Raw genomic sequence first — 7,576 nt, 5'->3', positions numbered from 1 at the left:
CAGTTCCCGACATCATATTATTCTTCTCTCACAGCACGCACTTCAGACCACTCTCCAATGGCGTTATGCGGGGATAGACAACAACAACTTGGAGGTATGTTTCGATTCGATAATTACCTCGCCCTATCTCCAGAATTTACTCCCAGTGTACAGCAGGTCTGGCAACATAACATTATAGGGACACCTATATATGCCGTAACAAGGAAACTCAAAGCACTTAAACCGGTGTTTAGAGAGCAAAGGAGGAAAAAGGGGGACTTATCACACAATGTCCAACTGGCAAAAGGGTTTCTTGAGATGGCACAAGTACTTGTTACTTCAAACAGGCAGGATGAACTTTTCCTACAATTGGAACACTGCTGCCGGGTAGTACTAGCTAAAGCAGCTAAACTTGAACAGATTATGCTTCAACAGAGATAAAAAATGCAGTGGATGAAGGGGGGTGACCAGTGCTCCCGGGTGTTCTTTCGTATGATTGCTCAAAGGAGATCGGCGAGGAGAATCTTACAAATCAATGATGATAATGGAACCACTCACACAGATCCAGGAGCAGTAATTAATGAGTTTTCATGTACTACCAAAATTTACTTGGTGGGGAACGACGAAGAGACATGATAGATCTTCGATTCCTACGACCATGGGCTAGACATATATTGAGTGAAGATGATGTCAACTCCTTAGTCTTGCCATTTAGACATACGGATGTCAAGCAGGCGATTTTTGACATTGCGGAAGATAAGGCACCTGGGCCGGACAGGTATTCATCGGGCTTCTTCAAAGCTGCATGGCCTATAGTAGGGCAGGAGGTGTCTTCGGCAGTATTGGATTTCTTTAATATGAGCCGAATTCTGAAACAGATAAATACTACACTTTTGGCGCTCATGCCAAAGGTACATTCCCCTATGAATGTTGGTGATTTCCGTCCTGTATCTTGCTGCAATGTACTGTACAAGATTATTGCCAAACTCCTTGTCCAACGGTTGAGTGTGGTACTGGACAAACTTATTAGTCCGTGCCAAGCGGCGTTTGTGCCCGGACGAAGCATAGGAGACAATATTATGTTGGTGCAGGAATTGTTTACGGGATATAACCAGACTCATCTACCACCCCGGTGTGCTTTTTAAAAGTGGACATTCGGAAGGCATATGATACGGTGGAGTGGGACTTCCTGATAGCTGTGATGGAATTATTTGGGTTCCCCCATACATTTGTGAAATGGATTGAGGAGTGTGTCACAACACCCTCATTTTCTGTTGGGCTTAATGGGAAACCTCACGGCTTCTTTACGGGGGCCAGAGGGCTTCGGCAGGGTGATCCTCTATCACCGTACTTGTTCGTGCTTGTGATGGAAGTCCTACAGTTGGGTTTCCTACAGTTGATTGACCAGGATGAATTATTTTCCTTTCATTGGAAGTGTGATGCAGCTAGGATTTTTCAGCTGGGATTTGCTGATGACATGTTGCTATTCTGCCGTGCTAATATGAACTCTATTGGAGTATTTAAAACAGGATTGGATCGCTTTGCTGAATGGTCGAGGCTCAGGCTGAATGTGCAGAAAAGCCACCTCATTATCTCACGTTCAGCACAAGGATTACGAGAAGAGATGCTGGAAGTACTCGGGTTTCAAGAGGGAGTCCTACCGATGAGGTATTTGGGGCTACCTCTTTTATCTTCTCGATTAACAATTGCTGATTGTAACCCATTACTTTTGAAAATTGATAAACGCATTGCGGGTTGGGAGGGTATGGCTCTTTCTTATGCTGCTAGGGTGCAGATTATTAAATCTGTACTCTTGTCGCTGAGTTTATATTGGTCATCGGCGTTCATCCTGCCAAAGAAAGTTACTAACGAAATTGAGAAGAGACTGCGAACTTTCTTGTGGAAGGGGACAACAAACAGTGGTTATGCGAAGGTAGCATGGAAAGATCTATGCCGACCGAAAGATGAGGGAGGACTAGGATTCAAAGATATTGCTATCTTGAATCGCGCATTAATGACAAAGAAACTATGTGATATCATCAGATGCGATAGGACCTTAATTTGGGTTGAATGGCTTTACCAGGGTCGATTACGAGACACCTCCATTTGGACGATTAGGGAGCATGGAGGCTCATGGGGTTGGCGGAAAATTCTACGTCTATGGGTTTTCCTCCGCCCTATGGTGGACTATCAGATCGGCGATGGGCGAACTTTTTACCTTTGGCAGGACCCGTGGCATTATCTCGGACCGCTCAGTGTCACATTGCCACGGGGACCGAGGCTACTCAGAATGGAGGAATCAGCCAGACTAAGCACGGTGATTAATGAAGGAGAGTGGCAGTGGCCCCCTATCACAGATTTTGAGTGTTTGGAGATCACACATGATTTACCCACAATCCATAGAGGGGAGGATCGAATTATTTGGAGATTTGATCAGGGAAAACACACAACTTAGGCTCTATATAGGCTTTTTGATCCGCCAGGACCGAAAGTAGGCTGGTCTTCACTATTTTCGGGATCACTGAAGATTCCACGTCATTTCTTCATCCTGTGGCTTGCTATTCTAGGCAAATTGGCTACGATGGACAAATCATGGTTAGCACACCTTGGCCCATGTATTCTACGTAATGAGGGAGCGACAGAGACACATGACCACTTATTCTTTCAGTGCAGAGTTAGTCGACAGTGTCTCACAGCAATCTGGAGAGTGGTACGATATCCTCGGCCCAATAGAGATTGGATAACCGATATTGAATGGGCTTCCCAAAGATGGAGAGGTAAACACATTGTTAACATATCTTATTGAGCACTATTAGCATCATGTGTTTACCACATTTGGAGGGCGAGAAACTTGAGACGATTCGAGCACACCGAGAGGACACCTAGCACCATGGCTTTATTGATTGTTGAGGATATCAGGCAGCGGATCCTTAGTATCTCTCTACCTAGATCAGTCAGTACACGAGCTTTACATAGATTGTGGCGTATCCCTTGGCCTGTCGAGGGAGAAACCAGCTGATAACCACACTGTTGTACTGTACTACTATTTTATTTTACTTAATGAAACTTACATTTACCAAAAAAAAGAAGAATATGTGTGGTAAATTTTCTAAGCGTAATAATACCTACAAGTTAGTATAAAAGCGAAACAAACTTGCTTTAATAAAACCGTGCAAAACAACTAAATTTTGAACGTTCTCAAAATTTGACGAAACCTGTCCCAAACGTTGGTATAGACCCAAGCATTTGTGTGGTAAATTTGCTAAGCGTAATAATAACTACAAGTTAGTGTAAAAGGGAACAAATTGTTTTAATAAAACTGTGCAAAATAGCTAACATTTGAACGTTCTCAGAATTCGACGAAACCTGACCCAATCGCAGTCTAGACCCAAGCATTTGTATTGTAAATTTGCTAAGCGTAATAATACTACAAGTGATAAAATAAATGGACTTCAAAAATTCTCTCACTAAAAATTCTCTCTCCTACACACACTACTACACCACCAGAAACACATACTAGTGTCTTCCCCATGCAAACTCCGACCGGCGATGATGAGGATGAGACGGCCGATGACTGGGCTGACGAGGATGAAAGTGGACGCCGGCTGGTGACCGGCGGCGGCGGTTTTTCGGGAGAAAAATCAGATTTCCGAACACAAAATGAAAAGTTACTATCTCTCATGCAAATCGATGGCATGATGGAGGAAGAAGGTGAGGCGATCGCTGTGGGTAACGAAGGTGATTTGGCTGACTGTTTTGCGCAGGACGGTGATGGGAGAAAGCGATTTTCCGACGAAGAAGTTACAGCGTCGGATCTGAATTTTCAGATCGGAAAAATCGATTATCCGACGATGGGTGAACAGGCTAGTATTGCGGGGATAAACAATGAAGATTCACTGATGATTAGTTATGATTTGGGGGTGAAAACCATGTCGGGAAATGAATCGCCATTTTTAGGGTTTCGGGAAGACGAAGGGCTGCGCAGAGAAAATTCGACGGAAACTTGCGTTATTCCGGCCAACAATCGAAACGGAGGGTCTGTGAAGATGACAGGTACGTCTACAAACTTGAAAGATGGGATCTTGACCTTAGAATCGCTGTCAATCGAAGCGCCGCAAAAACTAGGGTTTCGGGGATCTTCACCTCCTAACAATGGCGGATGCGATGATGAACCACTCAACCTCGAGGAATTCCTACGATTGGCTCACACTGTAATTGATAAAGGCGATGAGAAGGCTGTTAAGGCTCTATTAGATCTGAAAACCAAGTGGATGAGGCGATTTCAAGTGAAGCCGACGCAGTCATGGATTAGTTCCAAGGTGGGTGGTGAGCCGCCTCGAGCAACGGCTGTTCACCAGCCTAGGAGGTGCCTTTTGCCGTCGAGAACCACCTCAATTTCATCGGAAAACCTGGGGAACGAAGCGTCGCGACAGCAAGTATCTAATGCGCCGGATACTGGTTTTTTCGCCGAAAAAGACGTTCCTTTGCTCCCGCCGGCGTCTGCTGCTACAGGTAGGAATGCTCCGTCGACTGTTGAGTTACCACAGGATGCTGATGTGTCTAACCCGAGCCAGGCTGGCGCTGAGTTGGAAAACCGTGTGTCAAAGGATGTGGAAGGGAATGACATCATCGCTGATGTCACATCTGCAGCTACAGTTGACCTGTTGACTGATGACGTCACTGCTGACTCTGCTGACATCAGCAGTGATGTCAGCCTGCGAAATAGCTTGAAAAAAATGCTTCCTTCTCTTGCGAATCATGCTCCGACGGGATTATTTATTGGCAACTTTCCATTACATGAACATGGGAACTCAGTAATTGATGACAAAATAACCCAAGACTTCAATAATTCATCACGAAAAACGCTCTCATGTATAGCCCCATTGACGCAAAATGGTGAGGTTGTGGTTCGTCCATCCTTAGATACTGTGCGTGATGGAGCTAAGCGTTGGAAAACTACTGCAGTTGGATACTTTTTGGGAAAGCGGCCTTAGTACCATCATCTGAAGGAATATGCGCATTCGGTCTGGCCCGATTTTTTTTTTTTGGGGGTAAGTGTAATTTTCATTAAAAAAAAGAGAGAAGTATAGTACAACAATGTCCCTCATTAGGCGCTTCCCTCGACAGGCCAAGGGATACGCCACAGTCTATACAAGGCACATGTGCTAATAGAGCTAGATAGCTTAATACTGAGTATACGTTGCCGAACATCTTCTACTATTAAGTTGGCCACTACACTCGGTGGCCTCTCCTCGTGTTCAAACCGTCTCAGATTTCTCTCCCTCCAAATATGGTAAACACAAGATCCTAGCAGGCATCGGTAGGATATATTGATGATGTGCTTCCCACGCCATTTTCTTGCACCCCATTCAACATCTCTGACCCAATCCCTATTAGGCCACTGGAATCGTACAATGCGCCGAATACTACTGAGGCATCTTCTACTGAATCTGCAGTGGAAAAACAGGTGGTTATGTGACTCCACCATGTCTTCATTGCACAGCATGCAGCACCCAAGATGGGAAACCCATGGTTTATCTGTCGTTGCTAGCTTCTCCAGGATAGCTAGCCAAAGGATAAACAAATGTCGCGGGATCTTCAAAGAACCCGAAAGTAGTGAAATCCAACCTACTTTCGGTCCTGCTGGTATCATAGCCCGATAGAACTCCTGGGTAGTGGGTTTCCCACTCGAACCCTTCCATATAATACGATCTGTACCCCATGGATTCGAGGCAGCACGTGTGTAATCTCCACATATTCCATGTCCGTAATCAATAGGCAGTGCCAATGGCCCTCATAGATAACCGAGCTCAACTTGGTAGACTCATGCAATCCCAGACTGTTAGGTCCCCGCGGAAATCTGTCGAAGAGGGGCCCAAGGTGATGCCAGGGATCCTTCCATAATAAAAATTCATTCCCATTACCAATACGATATTCCACCACTGAGCGTAACCAACCTCTCAATCGCAAAATTTTTCTCCATCCCCATGGCCCACGATTCTCCGGGATAGTCCATATCGAATCATCTCGTAGGCGGCCATGTCGCAACCACTCGACCCAGATAGAAGTCCTATCACATCGGATGACTTCACAGAGCTTTTTGCACATCAATGCTCGATTAAGAGTACTCATATCCTTAAGGCCAAGGCCTCCCTCCTCTTTTGGTTTGCAAATCTCCTTCCATGCAACTTTAGGGTATCCACTATTTCCCGTACCTCTCCATAAGAAGACTCGCAATCTCTTCTCAATGTCTTTAATGACCCCTTTTGGCAAAATAAATGCTGAAGCCCAATAGACACCCAGAGCCACAAGGACAGACTTAATGATTTGTACCCTGCCCGCATATGACAGTGCCAATCCCTCCCAACCATTGATACGTGTATCGATCTTGCTCAGTAATGGTTGGCAGTCGGCGATAGTTAATCGAGAAGAGATCAATGGTAGACCCAAATACCTCATCGGTAAGTGGCCTTCCTGAAACCCTACACCGAAAGCAGTTCCTCTCGTATATTTTCGGCTGATCGGGATATAATGATATGGCTTTTTTCAACATTGAGTCTTAGCCCCGACCAATCAGCAAATCTATCCAATCCGCATTTGAAGACCCGAACAGATTCAGTATTGGCTCGGCAGAATAGGAGTAAGTCATCAGCGAACCCCAGTTGGAAGAGTCTAAGATCGGCACACTTCCAATGGAATGCGAAGTTCATGTCTTGCTCGATTAGCTGTAGAATTCCCATGTGTAGAACCTCCATCACAAGGATGAAGAAATATGGCGATAAGGGGTCGCCCTGTCAAAGCCCTCTAGCACCCGCAAAATACCCATGTGGCTTTCCGTTCATCCCTACCGAAAAGGAGGGTGAGCTGATACACTCCTCAATCCATCGACTGAATATCTCTGGGAAGCCGAATAGCTGAAGCACCGATAGCAAGAAATCCCACTCGACAGTGTCATACGCCTTTCGGATATCAACTTTCAAAGCACATCTCGGTGGGAGTCGGGCCTGATTATAACCAGTGAAGAGTTCCTGTGCTAACACAATATTGTCCCCTATGCTCCGGCCAGGGACAAAAGCTGCTTGGCAGGGGCTGATAATCTTGTCCAAAACCACACTCAATTTTTGGACAATAAGTTTAGCAATGATTTTATAAAGAACGTTACAGCAGGAGATAGGGCGAAAATCTGCGACAGACGTGGGAGAGTGTACCTTGGGGATAACCGTCAATATTGTGCTATTAATCTGCTTAAGAAGCTTCCCCGTAGGAAAGAACTCCAGTACTGCCTTCGTTACCTCCTGTCCCACCACCGGCCAGGCGTTTTTATAGAATCCTGATGAATACCCATCAGCTCCAGGTGCTTTATCCTCGCCGATGTCGAATACAGCATTTTTTATATCCTCTGCACTGAATGGTTCCAGTAGGTGGCCTGCCTCCTCAGTTGTTATGATATGCCTCGCCCAAGGCCTAAGAAACCGAAGGTCCATCACCCTCTGACGCCTGTCTCCCCCTAGCAAGGACTGATAGTAGGAGATAAATTCATGTATGACTGCATTTGGTTCCGTGATTGTAATTCCTTGGGCATCATTAATTTGCAAGA

Source organism: Sesamum indicum, linkage group LG11 (assembly GCF_026168435.1).
Source record: "Sesamum indicum cultivar Baizhima isolate 11 linkage group LG11, ASM2616843v1, whole genome shotgun sequence".
NCBI lineage: Eukaryota > Viridiplantae > Streptophyta > Magnoliopsida > Lamiales > Pedaliaceae > Sesamum > Sesamum indicum.
The sequence above is the reverse complement of the archived record's forward strand: the minus strand, read 5'-3'. Positions refer to the sequence as shown.